Below are 22,544 nucleotides of genomic sequence, written 5' to 3' on the forward strand. Positions count from 1 at the left end.
TTCAATATTGTTAGCCAAGGATTTCTACTAGCCCTCATCTTTTTATCTACTTGATCCTCTGCTGCCTTCACTACTTCATCCCTCAGAGCTACACATTCTTCTTCTACTGTATTTCTTTACCTATTCCTGTCAATTGTTCCCTTATGCTCTCCCTGAAACTCTGTACAACCTCTGGTTTAGTCAGTTTATGCAGGTCCAATCTCCTTAAATTCCCACCTTTTTGCAGTTTCTTCAGTGTTAATCTACAGTTCATAACCAATAGATTGTGGTCAGAGTCCACATCTGCCCCTGAAAATGTCTTACAATTTTAAATCTGGTTCGTAAATGGCAGTCTTACAATTATATAATCTACCTGATATTTCTAGTATCTCCAGGATTCTTCCATGTATACAACCTTATTTTATGATTCCTGAACCAAGTGTTAGCTATGATTAAGTTATGCTCTGTGCAAAATACTACCAGACGGTCTAGGGGCTTAGGAGGAAACTCTTTCTTCGATGCTAGTGTCACTGGAGAAGTGTACCTGGAAATGTTACGCACATCAATTTTGCCAGGTATACGTGTGCTTTATGGGGCTGACGAAGAGGTCTTCTACCAACAGGACGGGGCGCCACCGCACTGCCGCCTAGCTGTACGAGCTTTCCTGGACGACAATTTTCCGCGGCATTGGATTGGACGAAGAGGGCACATTGAGTTATCTACACGGTCGCCAGATCTAACGTCTATAGACTTTTACTTGTGGGGAACTGTGAAAAGCCACGCACACTGGAAGAACTTCTCCAGAAGCTTACAGCTCCATGTGCAGCGATCTCCACTGTAAGATTGACTGGCGTAGTTGCGGCGACCACTCGTCATTCTATTACGTGTAAAGCCGCCAACGGTGAACATTTCTAACATTTAAAGTAACCGCTTACTAAACTGAAAGTTTTACAACATGTGTGACCAATTATTGAATGTGAAATAAACACGTAAGTAATACCTTTCGTTCCTTAAACTGTGTACACATTTTTCTGGCGGACTCTGCATACTGCAGCAATTCTTTCTATGAGTGGTCCTAGTTTCAACGAGGTATGTTACTTGGCAATGAAACTCATGCGAAAGTTACTTTCGTTCTTACGTTTTGCACATCAATGTGTTTTGTTCGCTTGCTTAGAGACGGTCAAAATGCTTACTTCTGTAATTAATTTCCACTATCTGGGACAATGTTTGCTCATTAAAACAGTAATACATCTACATCTTCATTTATACTCCGCAAGCCACCCAACGGTGTGTGGCAGAGGGCACTTTACGTGCCACTGTCATTACCTCCCTTTCCTGTTCCAGTCGCGTATGGTTCGCCAGAAGAACGACTGCCGCCGAGCCTCCGTGCGCTCTCGAATCTCTCTAATTTTACATTCCTGATCTCCTCGGGAGGTATAAGTAGGGGGAAGCAATATATTCGATACCTCATCCAGAAAAGCACCCTCTCGAAACCTGGACAGCAAGCTACACCGAGATGCAGAGCGCGTCTCTTGCAGAGTCTGCCACTTGAGTCTGCTAAACATCTCCGTAACGCTATCACGCTTACCAAATAACCGTGTGACGAAACGCGCCGCTCTTCTTTGGATCTTCTCTATCTCCTCTGTCAAATCGACCTGGTACGGATCCCACACTGATGAGCAATACTCAAGTATAGGTCGAACGAGTGTTTTGTAAGTCACCTCCTTTGTTGATTGACTACATTTTCTAAGGACTCTCCCAATGAATCTCAAACTGGTACCCGCCTTACGAACAATTAATTTTATATGATCATTGCACTTCAAATCGTTCCGTACACATACTCCCAGATATTTTACAGAAGTAACTGCTACCAGTGTTTGTCCCGCTATCATATAATCATACAATAAAGGATCCTTCTTTCTATGTATTCGCAATACATTACTTTTGTCGGTGTTAAGGGTCAGTGTCCACTCTATGCACCAAGTGCCTATCCACTGCAGATCTTCCTGCACTTCGCTACAATTTTCTAATGCTGTAACCTGTCTGTATACTACTGCATCATCCGCGAAAAGCCACATGGAACTTCCGACACAATCTACTAGGTCATTTATATATATTGTGAAAAGCAATGGTCCGATAACATTCCCCTATGGCACGCCAGAGGTTACTTTAACGTCTGTAGACGGCTCTCCATTGAGAACAAGATCCTGTATTCTGTTTGCTAAAAACTCTTCAACCCAGCCACACAGCTGGTCTATTGTTCCGTAGGCTCTTATTTGTTTATCAGGCGACAGTGCGGAACTGTATCGAACGCCTTCCGCAAGTCAAGGAAAATAGCATCTACCTGGGAGCCTGTATGTAATAATTTCTGGGTCTCATGAACAAATAAAGCGAGTTTGGGCTCACAGGATCTCTGTTTCCGGAATCCATGTTGATTCCTACAGAGTAGATTCTGGGTTTCCGGAAATGACTTGATACGCGAGCATAAAACATGTTCTAAAATTCTACAACAGATCGATGTCAGAGATATAGGCCTATAGTTTTGCGCATCTGTTCGACAACCCTTCTTGAAAACTGGGACTACCTCTGCTCTTTTCCAATCATTAGGAACCTTCCGTTCCTCTAGAGACTTGCGGTGCACGGTTGTTAGGAGAGGGCCACGTTCTTTCGCGTACTATGTGTAGAATCGAATTGGTATCCCGTCAGGTTCAGTGGACTTTCCTCTGTTGAGTGATTTCAGTTGCTTTTCTATTCCTTCGACACTTATTTCGATGTCAGCTAACAATGAAAAATTTGCAATCATCTCTCAAGAAACTCGGTTACGGTCCCACCTTCAGAATAATGTTTTTTCTTCTGCTGTCGCTCATTTTCACTCACGTATCACTGCTGGCTGACAATGCTGTTTCGTAGAGGGAGGTAGTGTCGTTGGACGACCGAAGGAAATTGCAAAAAGGTCTTGGACAGGGCTTCCACTCGGTTTAGTGGTTGCCAGTTCTGTTTAAATTTGGATTAATGCTAGGCTATGTGTGAGCGCGGGCTCTTCCTCCCGTGGTGGCACATTGGAGTGTGACTGTATAGTGCGAGAGGACTCACTGTCCTCCCCTTGTTTCCACTCACAATAACTAGACGGAACAAGTTGTCTGTTATAAGAGTTAATTACATTAAACTTTACAACTTGCACAGGCAGCACGCCAACTGCGGCTCCTGGCTTAGCTGGAAGACATACACGCCCGTCCGCTACGGGATCTCGCAGCTAAGTGGTCAGCCGTTGCAATGGCTGATCCTGCCTGCGCGCACAAAGGACCTGGGAGGTCCACTTCCGCACATATATATACTGGACAGTCTGACCTGCCCAGTTTGAAGCTGCCACTAGATGGCAGCTGGAGTGAGTAGCGGAGTCCAAACACTATGCCTATAACAAACCGAAAGTACAGGACAGTGTCTCACTACAAGGTGGGTGGTGAACATCTTGAGCACATCATAGCGTGTTAATATTTAAGGGTAGCGCTAAAAACCGGTATGAAATCGGACAAACACATAAAATCGGTATTAAGGAAGGACAATGGAGCACTTATACTTCAATTGAAATAGCTTTTTGACCGACAGATGTCTGTGGTGAGGAGAGGCGTTGCGGACTCGTATACACCATGCCACGTGCGCGTACACAGAAGGGTATCACGTGGGCCCTGCGCCGTCGGGCGATGGTCTGCTTGTTCGTGTTTGCGCTTGCAGAACAGCCAACACAACGAGCACGTGTTGAAGCCCGAGAAACAGCTGAGACTGGGTGACCCTGCCACTGGACTCACTGAAATACAAATCATAAAGTTATTTTAATCGAAGTATACGGATTGGGAGGTAAAATACAGGGAGCGAAAGGCTATTCACAATTTGTACAGGAACCAGATGGCAGTTATAAGAGTCGAGGGGCACGAAAGGGAAGCAGTGGTTGGGAAGGGAGTGAGACAGCGTTGTACCCTATCCCCGAAGTCGTTCAATTTTGTATACTGAGCAAGCAGTAAAGGAAACAAAAGAAAAACTCGGTGAAGGAATTAAAATCCATGAAGAATAAATGAAAACTTTGAGGTTCACCGATGACATTGTAATTCTGTCAGAGACAGCAAATGACTTAGAAGAGCAGTTGAACGGAAGGGACAGTGTCTTGAAAGGAGGATATAAGATGATCATCAACAAAAGCAAAACGAGGATAATGGAATGTAGTCGAATTAAGTCGGGTGATGCTGAGGGAATTAGATTAGGAAATGAGACACTTAAAGTAGTAAAGGAGTTTTTCTATTTGGGGAGCAATATAACTGATGATGCTCGAAGTAGAGAGGATATAAAATGTAGACTGGCAATGGCAAGGAAAGCGTTTCTGAGGAAGAGTATAGATTTGTCAGGAAGTCCTTTCTGAAAGTATTTGTATGGACTATAGCCATGTATGGAAGTGAAAGATGGATGATAAATAGTTTAGACAAGAAGAGAATAGAAGCTATAGAAATGTGGTGCTACAGAAGAACGCTGAAGATTAGATGGGTAGATCACATAACTAATGATTAGGTATTGAATAGAATTGGAGAGAAGAGGAATTTGTGGTACAACTTGAGTAGAGGAAGGGATCGGTTGGTAGGGCCTATTCTGAGGCATCAAGGGACCACAAATTTAGTACTGGAGGGCAGCGTGGAGGGTAAAAATTGCAGAGGGAGACCAAGAGATGAATACATTAAACAGATTCAGAAGAGGTAGGTTGCAGTAGGCATTGGGAGATGCAGAAGCTTGCACAGGATAGAGTAGCATGGAGAGCTGCATCAAACCAGTCTCTGGACTGAACACAACAACAACAACAACAACAACAATGGAGTGTTTCAGAAGTCAATAATTCACGCATGGAAAATACAGGCCAAAAGTAGCTAAAACGATCCAGGAAACGTGAGTCAGCAAATAAACCGTTGCTGAGGTATCGCATTCAAAAAATGGTTCAAATGGCTCTGACCACTATGGGACTTAACTTCTGAGGTCATCAGTCCTCTAGAACTTAGAACTACTTAAACCTAACTAACCTAAGGACATCACACACATCCATCACACTCTGATAAATTTTGTGATTCGGTACCCGGTGGGGTGAAAGACTTTTCTTTGAAGTAAACGAGTGAGTTGCGAGCCATATGAGTTCTGTTTGTCTTCCCCATCGTCGCAAAATTTGGTGTTTTTTTCCGATGTCGCGCAGTAGGCTGGACAGCAAGTGGCTCGCGCTGGAAGACTTCCCAGAGACAACTTCCGTGGTGATTCATATGCGTGATTAGCTGGTTTCGGCATTAACTGTTTAACTGCGGCTAACACGGCGGTGGCCATCTAGTATACGTGTCAATTTCCGCTATTAATTCTGATACACGTCGTATATCGGAGTTACCGGTCTGAAATTGAGCCACGATGGTAGCGACGAAGCTGAACAGGAAAGTAATACGGCGATGTGATGGAGTGTGTGTACCTGAGGATTAGGATGTACGACCGGAGTGGACTGCGCAGCCGTGCGGTTGCAAGTGGCCGCACGCTACGGCCGCGCCATTTACATGTGAGGGGAGGGCGCGGGCCGCGCTGTGAGAGGCAGCACAAATCACGCACACAATCGCGCCGCCCCCGGCCAAATTACACGGTGCGGCGCGGCGCGGCGCGGCGCGGCGTGTTCTCCAGCGGCGGCGGGCTCTGCGTGGCAGCCCGGCCTCCTACCGACACGCAGCCGGGGCTGTGCGACGGCGCCGCCTCCCCCCACGCTGTCCGCCTCCTCACCCATCCTCCCCCCTGCCGCCTCCTGTTATTACAGGACGCCAGGCGCCGCCACCGCCGCCCTATCTACTCCGCTCGCCCGCCGAACGAGATTGCGCCCCCAGCGGACCTGCGGGTTCGGCAGTCCGTCCCCAATGACGCGCTCGTACCTCCCCCTCGTTGCTTCGCCTGTTTTGTCCGCCCAGTGGTTTATCATTTGCCTGTTACGATGTCAAATAAGACGCAATCACTGCAGGGTCCTGCGGCTACGGCTGGAGGGGGGGAGTGTGATACAGATTTGTGGGAGAAGCGGTCGGTCCGTCTCCTTTGTTGAGACCTCAGCTAGTCGTTCGATGGCAGTACGTTATTTCTGCGGGCTTATTGAAGGACCCGAATTACATTTCTGACCGAGGTCAGAGCCGATACTTTCCTCAACGGCTAACCGACTGACTGGTCCGATGGCTCTGCAGTCGACGAGTCCATAAACTGTAGCAGAATAATAGGAACAGGGACTGTTGCCGCGTATCTGCGGAAAAAATTATCTACGGTGGAGAGTTTCACAACTGCTTTAATACAGTTGCATACAGTTCTGAAAAAAAAATTAATGCACCTGGACAGACGACGTCGATTTTTGTCTGATAACAGCATATGCCACTGGGGGAGATAGTAGATGTACTGATAATGATTTCACCGTCGTGCGCCAACGGATAGCGTTGCTCAAATGGTTCAAATGGCTCTGAGCGCTATGGGACTTAACATCTGAGGTCATCAGTCCCCTAGAATTTAGAACTACTTAAACCTAGCTAATCTAAATACATCACACACATCCATGCCCGAGGCAGCATCCGAACCTGCGACCGTAGCGGTCGCGCGGTTCCAGACTGTAGCGCCTAGAATGGCTCGGCCACCCCGGCCGGCGACAGAGTTGCGCCATAGCTAACGGAGTGCTTTTTGCGCCTACCTTTTGAAAGGAAATGATCACAGGCAGAAGCCTCAGTGTGGTGCAAACGTGTAAATCAGGCAGGCAATCATCTCATAGAGACGCGCTCGTGCTTCCTACAGCCAGCAGAGGGAATCTGAAAGGGGCAAACTCTGGGCTCCAGAGTCGCGAGATTGTCCTTCTCTGAACTGCCACACAAGACGGATTTGCTGCGTCAGTTGTGCAACGATGCTGGCGCCAGTGGTCACGTGAACGTTCTCACACCCGTAGGCGAGCTTCTGCACGTCCACGCAGCACAGACGCGCGCCAGGGTCGTTGTATTGTAAGGCAAGCACTGGCAGATTGTCCAGCTACCACAGTACAGGTAAGAGGGCATGTGAGCCCTGGCGTGTCAACAGGAACTGCTGCGAACGGGTTATTAGAAGTGGGACTATGGGCCGGCACACCTTTAGCCTGTCTTCTACTCGCGCTAGAGCATCGCCGTGCACGGCTCATATGGTGCCGTCAGAGGTCCACATGGGAGACGGAAGGGCCCTCTGTCGTTTTCAGCGAAGCAATCAAGTGGTCGTTCGAGCGTACGACCTACATCTGATGAGTGCTGTCTCGTGAAGCACACTGGCTCCACGACCGGCCATGTGGTCTACAACTCTCGCTCAACTTCGGAGTTTCTGGAGGGGATGCTAACCAGGTCTCGGTACGTGCATAAAGTAGTTAGACAAAATATTTTCCGTTATTGCAGCAGGAAGGTGATGTGTTGTTCCAATAGGATAATGCTCGCCCACACACTGCCTGCGCAGCGCGGGATTAGCCGAGCGGTCAGGGGCGCTGCAGTCATGGACTGTGCGGCTGATCCCGGCGGAGGTTCGAGTCCTCCCTCGGGCATGGGTCTGTGTGTCTCACCTTAGGATAATTTAGGTTAAGTAGTGTACAAGCTTAGGGACTGATGACCTTAGCAGTTAAGTCCCATAAGATTTCACACACATCACACACATTGCCTGTTAAATTCAACGTGCTCCACAAGGCGCGCAGCAACATCCCTGTCCAGCACGCTATCCGGACTTGTCTCAAATCGAGCACGTGTGGGATGTGAAGGACTGAGAAGTGACTCGTGCCACTGGTCAACCAACAGCTCCTACGTGGCGTAACGTATTCCAGAACAGTATTCTTCATCTGCACCACCGATTGGATAGCAGAGTCAGCGCCTGCATTGCCGCCCTTGGAGGCTACACCACATAATTTGTGCTTCAGCATGCGTCGATACCTGGTACATAAAACCGCTTGCGCTATTGATCTGTACATGTAATCATTTCATGTACTCCACATGCACTGTTCAACAATAAATAGTGAGTGAATTGGAAACCTCTAAAAGGGTGTACTAATGTTTTTCCCCGATAATGTACACTCCTGGAAATGGAAAAAAGAACACATTGACACCAGTGTGTCAGACCCACCATACTTGCTCCGGACACTGCGAGAGGGCTGTACAAGCAATGATCACACGCACGGCACAGCGGACACACCAGGAACCGCGGTGTTGGCCGTCGAATGGCGCTAGCTGCGCAGCATTTGTGCACCGCCGCCGTCAGTGTCAGCCAGTTTGCCGTGGCATACGGAGCTCCATCGCAGTCTTTAACACTGGTAGCATGCCGCGACAGCGTGGACGTGAACCGTATGTGCAGTTGACGGACTTAGAGCGAGGGCGTATAGTGGGCACGCGGGAGGTCGGGTGGACGTACCGCCGAATTGCTCAGCACGTGGGGCGTGAGGTATCCACAGTACATCGATGTTGTCGCCAGTGGTCGGCGGAAGGTGCACGTGCCCGTCGACCTGGGACCGGACCGCAGCGACGCACGGATGCACGCCAAGACCGTAGGATCCTACACAGTGCCGTAGTGGAACGCACCGCCACTTCCCAGCAAATTAGGGACACTGTTGCTCCTGGGGTATCGGCGAGGACCATTCGCAACCGTCTCCATGAAGCTGGGCTACGGTCCCGCACACCATTAGGCCGTCTTCCGCTCACGCCCCAACATCGTGCAGCCCGCCTCCAGTGGTGTCGCGACAGGCGTGAATGGAGGGACGAATGGAGACGTGTCGTCTTCAGCGATGAGAGTCGCTTCTGCCTTGGTGCCAATGATGGTCGAATGCGTGTTTGGCGCCGTGCAGGTGAGCGCCACAATCAGGACTGCATACGACCGAGGCACACAGGGCCAACACCCGGCATCATGGTGTGGGGAGCGATCTCCTACACTGGCCGTACACCTCTGGTGATCGTCGAGGGGACACTGAATAGTGCACGGTACATCCAAACCGTCATCGAACCTATCGTTCTACCATTCCTAGACCGGCAAGGGAACTTGCTGTTCCAACAGGACAATGCACGTCCGCATGTATCCCGTGGCACCCAACGTGCTCTAGAAGGTGCAAGTCAACTACCCTGGCCAGCAAGATCTCCGGATCTGTCCCCCATTGAGCATGTTTGGGACTGGATGAAGCGTCGTCTCACGCGGTCTGCACGTCCAGCACGAACGCTGGTCCAACTGAGGCGCCAGGTGGAAATGCCATGGCAAGCCGTTCCACAGGACTACATCCAGCATCTCTACGATCGTCTCCATGGGAGACTAGCAGCTTGCATTGCTGCGAAAGGTGGATATACACTGTACTAGTGCCGACATTGTGCATGCTCTGTTGCCTGTGTCTATGTGCCTGTCGTTCTGTCAGTGTGATCATGTGACGTGTCTGACCCCAGGAATGTGTCAATAAAGTTTCCCCTTCCTGGGACAATGAATTCACGGTGTTCTTATTTCAATTTCCAGGAGTGTATATTTCATGGGACAAGTTAGTTTCTACCTTGCTTTATTCCAGTTTACAGCATTCGCGCTTCTGCATTTGCATATTTAGTCTTAAAGATTCAGGCACGGATAGAGGATTTGCTTGTGGAGGATCACTGTTCCTTCGATTCTCTCCCTCCTCTTCTTCCCAACACATGTTACTTGCTATCAAGTTAGCATATTTCAGATGCCTACCATTTTAGTAATAAAAATAATAAAATACCGTAAACACGGACAACTGCATGATATTTCTACCATCTTTTGCAACATAAGGTAGAACAAAAATCTACTGTGACACTTACGGAATTTTGCAAACTTCATCCTTTAATTTTGACAGAAATAAAGTTTTTATGCGGAATGAAATATTCAGAATATGGAATATTAATTGTCACAAAGTTACCCATCACATCAGAACAATATTGTAGCATGAAGTCTACGACAGGGAAAGTAGATCTAAATTCATCTGTCACAACGAAAAAATAATCTTATTTTTCTTTATCACGCAAAGCTATAACTTCGTTTCAAATTTGCCATATTTTATAAGTTCTGTTTTATCTATATACAGAAAAACATTATTGTCAATCTTTTTCAGTTTCTGAGATTTTTTAAAATTTTTTCTTAAAATCCACATAATTGTGGGTGTATATTCACTAAAACAAAATAACAGTAAAAAAAAACTTGCACTATAGAAGGTAATAAAACAAAACTTTCACACGCTTACTTACGCATCAGTTCAGTGGAACCATACCTGAAAAAAAAAATAGAAATAGATCAGAAGACTTACATATAACACAAAATCTTCTAAGTAAAATAATTAGTACAAATAATTTGACACTTACTTAGAAAGTCAGTGATATGACACATTTAATACAATATTCCGAGTAAGTACATGTTTCATTTCGAGCCAAAGATATAGTACGAACCAGATCTCCGCCTTTTTTCCTGAACCACAAAAAAATGTTTCCAATTTTGTTATGAGACTTATTTCTACAATTTGTTTTGCCACACGTCACGAAGTTATTCCTATAGTCTACAGAAATAACATTTTTTCGCTCTGCAGTCGAAATATTTTTGTAAAATTTAACTCTCATACAGAATGATCTTCACACGTAACTTATTTATATCAACTTACCTTTGGTTAATCAGTTCTTCAAAGTTATCAGCTGTAGCAAAAAATTTCCAGGACATTAAAAATTGCTTTTCTCATCTTGCAACAAAACGGCTTTGTGACCCGGTCCGGTGTAACGCACGTGCTTGTAGCTTCCATCATTAATGAGAGTACTGTGAAAGGACGCACTGCAGCAGAGCTATATGTTGAATGTTGATCCGAATTGCAGCATTTCAGAGCAAAAAGCGGGAGCGCTCTTTTGTCACGAAGTAATACCTCAGTCACAAAGTTGTCCACTTTTACGGTATATAAAAAGTTAACATAACGATAACTATTATTATTATCGAATGGCGTAACAAAAAGTATACACAATGAATTTCTAGATTGCAGCACTAGGTGTCGTTTCATGCAAGTCTTTCAGACAATTTTTAAAAACGTCAGAGGGCAGTTGTCCACAATATACCTTAGTATCTTTTTCTTCACTCCATAGTCCCACACAGCACCTTCATGATAACCTTATCACCGTACTTCTTCAAGATGTCTCCACTTGTCCCTTGATCCTTTCGGATGTAGTTGAGTCTCGACAATTCGCGACAGGAATATCAAATCCAGTAACCATCGCCGTTGCATTTTGTGTTTGGTGGGCATTCTGGGGTGGGAATTCACTCCAGCGTTCTTCCCCACTTGTCGATGAGATCGAGAACGCCTGCGACTCAAAGATCGACCCACAGTCCTTTGTGTGACGTCGGGGGAATAGCTGGTATTTTCTGAAATAAATTCATATGCGACTCCGTCTTCTGACTCTACCCTGTCAGCCTTTTTCCTGAGATGCGGAGGGGGCAGTATTGGACACCGCGGGTAACCACTAAATGCGAGAATATGTAAGAGTACCAGTAGTGGACCTCATAGCGTCGTTCATAATAATAAGACTGAAATCAGTCACCTAAACTGACCAATCAATCACTCCAATATGAGGCTAGTTATCTACAGACGCCTAGCATTTGCAGACAATTTAGCCATATTAACTCGAGATATATCAACAGCCCAAAACAAGAGTGAACGCTTTGAAGAAACTGCAGAAAAAGATATGTTTTGAAAAACCAGAACAGGAGACTCGAAACGACCAAGCATTAAAATCCAAGGAGACGAAATAAACAAGTTAAACGAGTTCCACAATTTAAATATCTGTGTGATACCATTCAACAAAATGCAATCGAAACAAAAGCAAATGAAATTAGATGCCGAATCCAGAATGAGATTTTCACTCTGCAGCGGAGTGTGCGCTGATATGAAACTTCCTGGCAGATTAAAAGTGTGTGCCCGACCGAGACTCGAACTCGGGACCTTTGCCTTTCGCGGGCAAGTGCTCTACCAACTGAGCTACCGAGGCACACAGTTTTAATCTGCCAGGAAGTTTCATATCAGCGCACACTCCGCTGCAGAGTGAAAATCTCATTCTGGAAACATCCCCCAGGCTGTGGCTAAGCCATGTCTCCGCAGTATCCTTTCTTTCAGGAGTGCTAGTTCTGCAAGGTTCGCAGAAGAACTTCTGTAAAGTTTGGAAGGTAGGAGACGGATACTGGTAGAAGTAAAGCGGTGAGTACCGGACGTGAGTCGTGCTTCGGTAGCTCAGTTGGTAGAGCACTTGCCCGCGAAAGGCAAAGGTCCCGAGTTCGAGTCTCGGTCGGGCACACAGTTTTAATCTGCCAGGAAGTTTCATATCAGCGCACACTCCGCTGCAGAGTGAAAATCTCATTCTGGAAACATCCCCCAGGCTGTGGCTAAGCCATGTCTCCGCAGTATCCTTTCTTTCAGGAGTGCTAGTTCTGCAAGGTTCGCAGAAGAACTTCTGTAAAGTTTGGAAGGTAGGAGACGGATACTGGTAGAAGTAAAGCGGTGAGTACCGGACGTGAGTCGTGCTTCGGTAGCTCAGTTGGTAGAGCACTTGCCCGCGAAAGGCAAAGGTCCCGAGTTCGAGTCTCGGTCGGGCACACAGTTTTAATCTGCCAGGAAGTTTCATATCAGCGCACACTCCGCTGCAGAGTGAAAATCTCATTCTGGAAACATCCCCCAGGCTGTGGCTAAGCCATGTCTCCGCAGTATCCTTTCTTTCAGGAGTGCTAGTTCTGCAAGGTTCGCAGAAGAACTTCTGTAAAGTTTGGAAGGTAGGAGACGGATACTGGTAGAAGTAAAGCGGTGAGTACCGGACGTGAGTCGTGCTTCGGTAGCTCAGTTGGTAGAGCACTTGCCCGCGAAAGGCAAAGGTCCCGAGTTCGAGTCTCGGTCGGGCACACAGTTTTAATCTGCCAGGAAGTTAGATGCCGAATGTTGGAAACTGTCTATCGACTTACCTAAAAGCTTCACAGCAAGCAATGTATCAACAATAACACAAAAATTAAGACATTACAGCACAATAATCGAACCAAAGTGCCTCTAATTTTGAACAAGTAAACCAACAATGCAAACACGGAGAACAGGAAACGCAAAACCGGAATAAAAATTTATGGTCCAAGGTTTGTAGGAGAAGAATGCCGACTCAGTGGCAAACAGGAAATGAAATAATGCACAAATGATCATAATGATATTTTAAAATGCAGGTTAAGATTTTATGGACACGTCAAAAGAATGAAAGCAGTCAGACTTCGAAAACAACAAGTCTAATGCTTTGAGAACAGCAGTAAAGACAAAACGGACACTGTGCAATGGATTGGCGACATCAGAACTGATCTGGAACTGGTAGGATCACACCAGAAGACATACAAAATCGCGGAATCTTCAGGTCCAAAATTCACAAACGGCTTGTTGATCAAGAGGAAAAACAAGCAAAGAAGAAGACTGGAACAACATGGGCTGAAGAAGCATACAAAGCCACAGGAAAACAATATGAGACATATGTGCACAAAGGAAGGCAAATGCCCACTTCCAAGTACTTAACGTAGTACTAATGAGCTTATTCGCAATTAATAAGCAATAATAATAATAATAATAATAATAATAATTATTATTATTATTATTATTATTATTATTATTATTATTATTAGAACGTAATAACATTGAAGTCTAGATGATCTTTCTTTCAGTCGTTCCTGCATGCGTTGTGGAAATTAAACTTTCTGGTTTTCTCCTTATTGGAGGGCCTTTCACTTCCTGTCTATACTCAGTCAGCTTCTTTTAGTTAGCCAGTTTTAACTGTTTATCCACGGACTGTGTCAGATTTATTGTTGACAGGAGGTACGGTTAATGTACAAATGTGAACTTTTACGTGGCTGAAACGTTACCGGACATGCTACAACCTCATCCACGTGGGCAGCTTGTAACTTCTATTTTAGAGACTGTTAACATTCATGTTATTTTATTTTCCAAAGTTAGTGTGAAATTAGGAAATTAATATATATTGAAAATATTTTGCAAAGGGGGGGGGGGGGGGAGGGCAGGGGTGTTGGGTGGTCATTACCACCACGACCTTGCATTTCGAGCCGCGCTTGAGTACTTTTAACTAACGAGTCTCGTGAAAGTGAATCGAGCCTACGAGAAAGAATACGATAAGTCCTATTCATTCATTGATCGTGTTTCGTAGACACGTCATGATGCAGCAAATTCAGGGACAAGGAGCTAGTCAAGATGAAGTTAACATGACACGAAGTCTTCCCTGACCAGCTATGATTGGTCTCACTGCTGTTCAGAAAACATTTGATGTCATTTTGTTAAGTTTGAAGTGCGACCAAGTGTCTAACTGTCTGTATCTTGTCCTTACTGCACGAAAACGCTTTGACAAATATGACTGAAAACGCCGCAGGAGAATCAGGCTTTTGGGGGAGGGGGGCGCTCAGTGCTCTGTTCCTATTTGAGCTAGAAACACGGGGTAAAAAGTTTCTGGTTTAGCCGGAACCAGCGGACATATGTATAGTATAGGAATTAGAACATCTACCCTGCTGTAGCTATATTACAGCATATTAAGCAAGGTTTGATCGACGAATCGAAGCTATAGTTCAGCCAAATGGTGCGAATCAGTTAATTCCTTTTTTGGGATGAAATTAACGCTCAGCAGATGAAATTTGGACACTGTGGTTCTCGGAGTATTGAATTCCCGAACGATTTCCGAAACGGAGTGTCCCATGCGTCTATCCACATCAACGATTCCGGATTCAGAGTCTGTTAACTCCCGTCCTGCGGCCATAGACACATCGGAAACCTTGTTATAGGACTGATTTGCGTACAAATGACAGCTCTGGCAATGGATTGCCCTTTCAGACCTTGTGTACGCTATACTGTCGCCATCTATACATGTGCATACTGCAATCCAGTGCTATTGTCACCTCAGTGTTGTCGTGACCATATAAAATTTTAATTGTTATTCTTCCTGTTGTGAGAGTGCAAACTCCATAGGCAAACAGTCAGCCGACATTAAGAAATAGTCCACCAGGACGTAGGGACGAAGGCTGCCAAGTATGGCTTGTTGATCAAATAACTTAGTGTTTGACTTCCTGCCAGCGGAAGCAGCACGACTCAAACTTGCGCAATGGAAGACGCGAACACCAGGGCGATAATACAGCAAGAGAGAGTGTCTGTCACGTGCGGAAAAGACTCGTGTGGAACCAAATTAAGTTGTGTGCAGCTAGAAACGAAAGTGTCGTGTGAAATCGAAGGCATTCTTGCGCAAGTCGACCAATTAGAAACGAGAGTGTCGTGTGGAACCATAGGCATTCTGTAACTAGACTGTATTTGTTTTTTTTTATTGGTAACGCCACGTAGCGCTCTGTATGAAAATCACTGGTTGTGCTGTGTGCAGTCTGAGGCTGGTCGGCATTGTTGCAATATTTGCCACTGTAGTGTTGGGCACAAGATGTTAGAGCGCGTAGCGTTGCGCAGTTGGAGTTGGCCGCCAGCAGTGGTGGATGTGGGGAGAGAGATGGCGGAGTTTTGAGAGCCGATGATCTGGACGTGTGTCCATGAGAGACAGTAAATTTGTAAGACTGGATGTCATGAACTGCTGTATATATATTATGACTTTTGAATACTATTAAGGTAAATACATCGTTTGTTCTCTATCAAAATCTTTCATTTGCTAACTATGCCTATCAGTAGTTAATGCCTTCAGTAGTTAGAATCTTTTATTTAGCTGGCAGTATTGGCGCTCACTATATTGCAGTAGTTCGAGTAACGAAGATTTTTGTGAGGTAAGTGATTCATGAAAGGTATAGGTTATTGTTAGTCAGGGCCATTATTTTGTAGAGATTATTGAAAGTCAGATTGCGTTGCGCTAAAAATATTGTGTGTCAGTTTAAGCACAGTCATTTATAATTTTTCTAAGGGGACGTTTCAATTGTTATGCAATGCGATCACTAAGAAATGAAAGGGTCGTGTGAAACAAATGAACTCGTGTGCACCCAAGTACATGAGAAACGAAATAAAAGGCCAGGCAGCGGGATAGCTAGAAGCAGAGATTCAGACGCAGATTCTGAACCAGAAAGGAGATTCCGCAGCGAGACGCCAGTGGGGCCGAGTAGACTCATAGCATCCGATACAGCTGATAAAGACTTTAACTACAAGAAGACGGTGATAGACTCTAGTGGACACTCAGGAACTGCACGTCAAGTAGGATTTTTAGAGTTTCATTGGAATGGTGTTGAACAGAGGCTGTCAGTCTTTGTCTCAATTACGTAGAGAGATTTCAGTGCTAACCAAGAACAAGTGATTGCTTTGTACTTGTTTCTTATATGTACCGGCAATTAGATTTGAAGTAGCAAGTCTGAATAAATAGAGTGAATCTTACTAAGGGGTTTATGGTCCAACACGTCACGTAAGTATATGTGAGAATAAACTTGAGCCGGCCGGAGTGGCCGCGCGGTTGTAGGCGCTACAGTCTGGAGCCGAGCGACCAGTACGGTCGCAGGTTCGAATCCTACCTCGGGCATGGATGTGTGTGATGTCCTTAGGTTAGTTAGGTTTAAGTAATTCTAAGTTCTAGGCGACTGATGACCTCAGAAGTTAAGTCGCATAGTGCACAGAGCCATTTGAGCCATTTTGAATAAACTTGATAGAAACTAACCACTCTTTCCTGCCTATTGCAATTCTGTAACCTATTTTCAGGAAACTTATTTGCTTCAAACCAATGATACTCTCTCCCTCTCATCTCTGATATAAAAGTTGACAGCAATTTATAAGTAACCCACTGTCATTAACGTCAGGATTGCGCTACGCAGTTCGCACTTACTTCATTCTGTTATAGTGAGGCTGTGCCGGGACGCGACAGTGTATTAAACGAATGGTCAGGCAATATTCACAGGTACTAGCACAAGAGTATATTCCTGGTCTGTGATTTAGAAATGTGCAGGTACTGTAACTAGGTCACGCGCTGACGGAAACCCCGCAGACGCTGGAGCCTACGGCGTGAGCTGGAGCGCCCTCCAGCCCTGCCCGACCGCTCGGCGGGTTCTGCAGGTCGCGTCGCAGGCCGCGGCCCGGCGGAGCCCCGGATTGCAAATCCCGCGAGACAAAGCGCGGAAGCGGCCCAATTACAGCCGTCCACGGCACGCCCCGCATTGGCTCAGCCGCTCGCCTGCGCCGCCTGCGCCGCCGGCAGGCCGCAACTACAACACGCAGAGCCGCGCTCAAAGGCCGGTAATAACCGCGCGAGACCCCCTGCCTGCCTGCGTGCCGCTGCGACGCGCAAGCCGCCGACTCTTCGCACCGTAACTGCCGCACTGATTGCTGTGGTTCGCTTGCAACTTAATAATTCAATTACCGTTCGGGAGGCAGAGTTCAGTGTGTAGGCGCAGGAGAGCGGGCGTAATTACCTTTGCGATATTACGAGCCTGGCCGCAATCAGCACTGAGGAAATTAGGTTATTGACGGCTTCGTTTGCACCCCTCGCTCGCTGAGACTTTGGCTACGAAAGGAAATTTAAGAACTGGACTAAAATTACGACGGGAAACTAAAAAACTTCACACTTCATTTAGGCACGTATGTAGTGTCTGAATATTCTACTGCTTAAACTCACAGATCCTCGTCACGAATGTGGAAGTGCCAGTTGAGGTTGAGTCATTGGACATGATCTGTAAAATACGACTTCTTAAATGATTTTGTCTTGAAACTCTTCCATTGGTCCGTGTTTGCATACTACACTACTGACCATTAAAAAAAAAAATGTGTGTGAAATCTTATGGGATTTACTGCTAAAGTCATCAGTCCCTAAGCTTACACACTACTTAACCTGAATAATCCTAAGGACAAAGACACACACCCGTGCCCGAGGGAGGACTCGAACCTCCGCCGGGACCAGCCGCACTGACCATTAAAATTCCTGCACCAAGAAGAAGTGTAGATCATAAACGGGTATTCATTGGACAAATATATTATACTAGAACTGACATGTGATTACATTTTCACACAATTTGGGTGCGTATATCCTGAGAAATCTGTAACCAGAACAACCACCTCTGGCCGTAATAATGGCCTTGATACGCCTGGGCATTGAGTCACACAGAGCTTCTATGGCGTGTACAGGTACAGCTGCCCATGCAGCTTCAACACGATACCACAGTTAATCAAGACTAGTGACTGGCGTATTGTGACGAGCCAGTTGCTCGTCCAGCATTCACCAGACGTTTTTAATTGGTGAGACATCTGAAGAATGTGCTAACCAGGGCAGCAGTCGGACATTTTCTGTATCCAGAAAGGCCCGTACAGGACCTGCAACAAGCGGTCGTGCATTATCCTGCTGAAATGTAGGGTTTCGCAGGGAATCAATGTAGGGGAGAGCCACGGGTCATAACATATCTGAAATGTAACGTCCACTGTTCAAAGTGCCGTCAATGCGAACGGGAGGTGACCGAGACGTGTCACCAAAGGCACCCCATACCATGACGCCGGGTGATACGCCAGTATGGCGATGACGAATACACACTTACAATGTGCGTTCACCGCGACGTCGCCAAACACGGATGCGACTATCGTCGAGCTATTCGTGCAGCTGGTTGTTGTCTTGCAAACGCCCCATTTGTTAACTCAAGGATCGAGACGTGGCTGCACGATCCGTTACAGCCATGCGGATAAAAATGGTTCAAATGGCTCTGAGCACTATGGGACTTAACTTCTGAGGCCATCAGTCCCATAGAACTTAGAACTACTTAAACCGAACTAACGTAAGGACATCGCACACATCTATGCCAGAGGCAGGATTCGAACCTGCCACCGTAGAGGTCGCGTGGTTCCAGACTGTAGCGCCTAGAACCACTCGGCCACTCCGGCCGGCCATGCGGATAAGATGACTGTCATCTCGAGTGATAGTGATACGAGGCCGTTGGGATCCAGTATGGCGTTCCATATTACCCTCCTGAACCCAGCGATTCCATATTCTGCTGACAGTCATAGGATCTCGAACAACGCGAGCAGCAATGTCGCGAAACGATAAACCGCAATCGCGACAGGCTACAATCCGACCTTTATCAATGTCGGAAACGTGATGGTATGCATTTCTCCAGCTTACACGAGGCATCACAACAACTTTTCACCAGGCAACGCCTGTCAACTGCTGTTTGTGTATGAGAATTCGGTTGGAAACTTTCCTCGTGTCAGCACGTTCTAGGTGTCGCCACCGGCGCCAACCTTGTGTGAATGCTCTGAGAAGCTAATCATTTTCATATCACAGTATCTTCTTCCTGTCGGTTAAATTTCGCTCCTGTAGCACGTCATCTTCGTGGTGTAGCTATTTTAATGGCCAGTAGTCTAAAACAAACAATATAGGATAAAGTCAGTTGACAGCTGATGGTTGGAGAGACAACATAGTGGCTACAGGTGGTGTGCGAAAACCAGTTATAGATGTCGGTCACTGACATAGTGGCTACAGGTGGTGTGCGAAAACCAGTTATAGATGTCGGTCACTGACGCATTGTCTATACGGATGGTGTTAACCCCTTCAGCATCAACTAAGGCATGATAATGGTCCACTGAAGCACCGAATCTGGTAGCCATACAATAAATGACATCATAAGGACGGGTTTAGGTGTTTCATTCTCTTATGTAAGCGAACGGCCAAAGTTCTCCAGACCTCCAGTCGCAAGGATGGACGTAGATGAACTAGACGAATGTCAGCGTTACACAATTTGGGATTGCAGTGTGTTGTGGATACAATTTTCGAGGGTACGCACCAAAACTGCATCCACAACGCACTTCAATCCCAACTGTGTAACAATGACATACGTAAGTTCACGTTTTTGTATTCATTTACTAACAGCCACGCATAGAGATGCAGATGACATCATATATGCGATTACAGACTTTCTTGGCGTATTCCACTGATGAATTCTTCTCGGGTTATCAGCCGAGTGGTGGCGTCGTTTTGTCGCAACGTTTCAATGAGTTTCGAACCAATCATCTTCGTCAGAAGATGGCTGATAACCCGGCTGATAACGCTAGAAGAATTCATCAGATGACATGATGTATGTCGAGAAAATACGGCAACAGAAAACCGTAGAAAATATGCCGGAAACAGCGGCAACAATTGTAAAATCATGCCATGATGTATAGTAAATAAGGTATGACGAAATTATTTACAGAATCAATATTTGGAGAAAAATAATTCATATACAGGGTGATTGTAATTAAACTTTCAAAACGCTGTAGAAATAACACCTTGATCAGAATGACATCAAATTTCAACGGAATATTATCGGAGAAAAACGAAACGTATGGCAGAAGAAGAAAAAATAGTGTGAAAGTTGATCAATAGATGGCGCTGTATGTGTCAGAATACGTAAATCAAAACACCTGTCATGCCCACGACTCATGAAGTTGGACACGCTGGGTACAAGGCTTTTCCTCCTTTCGTGTCTCCGACGTTCGGCATGGCTGTCTCAACGCAGGATCGCGGTCTGTTTGTAAAGCTGTATTACGCGAATGATGACCGTGCACCCGTCACTCTGCAGACGTTCCGGACACTGGAGCGTTTGAAGAAAGGCGTTGGTCCGATGACCGTCGTGGGTGTGGAGAATGTGATTCGGAAATTCGAAGAGAGGGGCTCTTTTTCTGTGCTACATGGTAGAGGGAGGAAACGAATTGATTCGTCATCAGTACAAGCAGCGGCCACAGCAATGCAGGAGGAGACGAGTGGTGGTGGGCAAACGTGCAGTGCACGGAGAACTGCCCGAACATTGACTAGACCCGTGAACACGGTGCGTAAAACCCTACCAAACATCCTTCTTTGCTATCCATTCAAAATTACCCTTGTACAGGAGTTGCTTCCTGTTGACCTGCCAGCATGAGACCTATATTTTAGAATTTCTTGCTCGCATGGAAGTGGACAATGATTGCCTGTGGAAGATTTTGTGGACAGACGAAGCCCACTTCCATGTGACAGGATAGGTCAATACACAGAATAGTCGAATATGGGCAACGGAAAATCCACACGGAGGTCATCCAGTATGACTTCATCCTGGAAAGGCCGCTGTGTGGTGCAGGATTACGCCATCATTTATCATAGAGCCATATTTATTCGAAGAGACAGGTGCTTCAGGTCCTGTTACCTGTACCGTCATTGGTAGCTATGAGTGTATTTTGCGCAACCACGTCATTCCAGCTCTCAAATATATGTGTGCATGGGATCATTTCTATGCAAGATGGCGCAGCTCCGAACATTGCAAATCCAGTTAAGCAGCTGCTGAAGCGCCATTTCGGAAATGCTAGAATTATCAGCCACCATTTCCCTACATCCTGGCTGTCCTGATCACCTCATCTTAATCCGTGTGACTTCTGGCTGTGGGACTATCTGAAAGATGTTGTGTTCAGTGTTCCGATTGCAAACTTAGCTGAATTGAAGGCACGCATTGCGCAACACATTCTGAGCGTTACCCCTGAAACACTTACATGAGTTGCGGATAATGCTGTTTCTCGATTTCAACTTGTCGCAGAAAACGGTGGACAGCAGAACGAGATAGAGGCAGGTGCCATTGGGAAAGACAACTGAGAGATATGGTGTACGCATTTTCCTATTTGTCTATAAATTTCAAGATACAGATGAATTCTTATAAGGGGACGGAGTAAAGCTGATTACCGATGTTAACTCCAAAACCATTCACCAGGTCGTGCTCAGGGCAGACAACCTGTGACAGAAACGATTCGAAGCTGTGGCGAATGAAGATATTAAATACGGTCCAGATTGAAAACCAGTGAATTTATTTAAGTAGAATGGAGACAGAAACATTGAGGAGAATGTCGCACTGGTTTCCTTGGTGGCTTCTGTTTGCGATATCAACATATTTTTATTTTATGGTGTCCCAAAACTTATTTCAGGAATGAATGTAAATTCCATGACCTGCTCGTATAGATTAACACACAGTGCGCTAGGTTGCTAGGAAGGAAAGTGAGTCATACTATGATTTTTCCAGCAAAATGGAAGTGACACGGATCGAATGTATGTGGTGGATTAATGACCGCTGGTCTGGTACACCGGACAGTCTGGCTACCGTTTTAGACGATTTTCCACAATCGAGGCAAATTCTGCTATGGTTACTAATCTGCACATCAGAAAATACGATATACAAACTGAGCCGTGGTAAAAACTGCTGTTTTGAAGAGCGCGCCGCAGCGTGCTGTGTGAAGCGGTCGCCCTCCGTTTCTGGCGGTGGCGCCGCTGTGGCAGTCGCAGCTTTGGTGTCTCCCTCTGGTGGGAAGGGGGAAGGTAGCCTGTTCACGCGCATTTAAGGGGCGCTACGAGATAACTAGGCGGCGAGTCTGGTCAGTTGGTCAGCCGTTAAGTGTGAGGCAGTCAGTGTCTGTCTGTCGTCCGGAGTGTAACCATTCCGCCACAGGCCTTTTATTCTGAACAGGTGTTCGATCGTGTGGAAACGTGCAATCCCACCCCGAGTTTCTCTTCAACCGCAGGAGGCAAGACGGTGCTTAAAACATCGACGTAGGCCTGTGGTGTGAC

The 22,544-nt window shown here is 46.1% G+C and overlaps 1 protein-coding gene and 1 non-coding gene across 2 annotated transcripts in view; both read right to left on the reverse strand.

The window, feature by feature from the left end:
- Positions 1-22,544, reverse strand: part of LOC126272437 (tensin) — a 2,382,193-nt gene that overhangs the window by 2,146,261 nt on the left and 213,388 nt on the right. The gene's annotated exons all lie outside the window — the stretch shown is intronic.
- Positions 11,934-12,008, reverse strand: Trnas-cga (transfer RNA serine (anticodon CGA)). The gene has a single exon. It is a non-coding gene; the product is annotated as a tRNA-Ser (tRNA).

Source organism: Schistocerca gregaria, chromosome 5, assembly GCF_023897955.1.
Source record: "Schistocerca gregaria isolate iqSchGreg1 chromosome 5, iqSchGreg1.2, whole genome shotgun sequence".
Classification (NCBI taxonomy): Eukaryota; Metazoa; Arthropoda; class Insecta; order Orthoptera; family Acrididae; genus Schistocerca; species Schistocerca gregaria.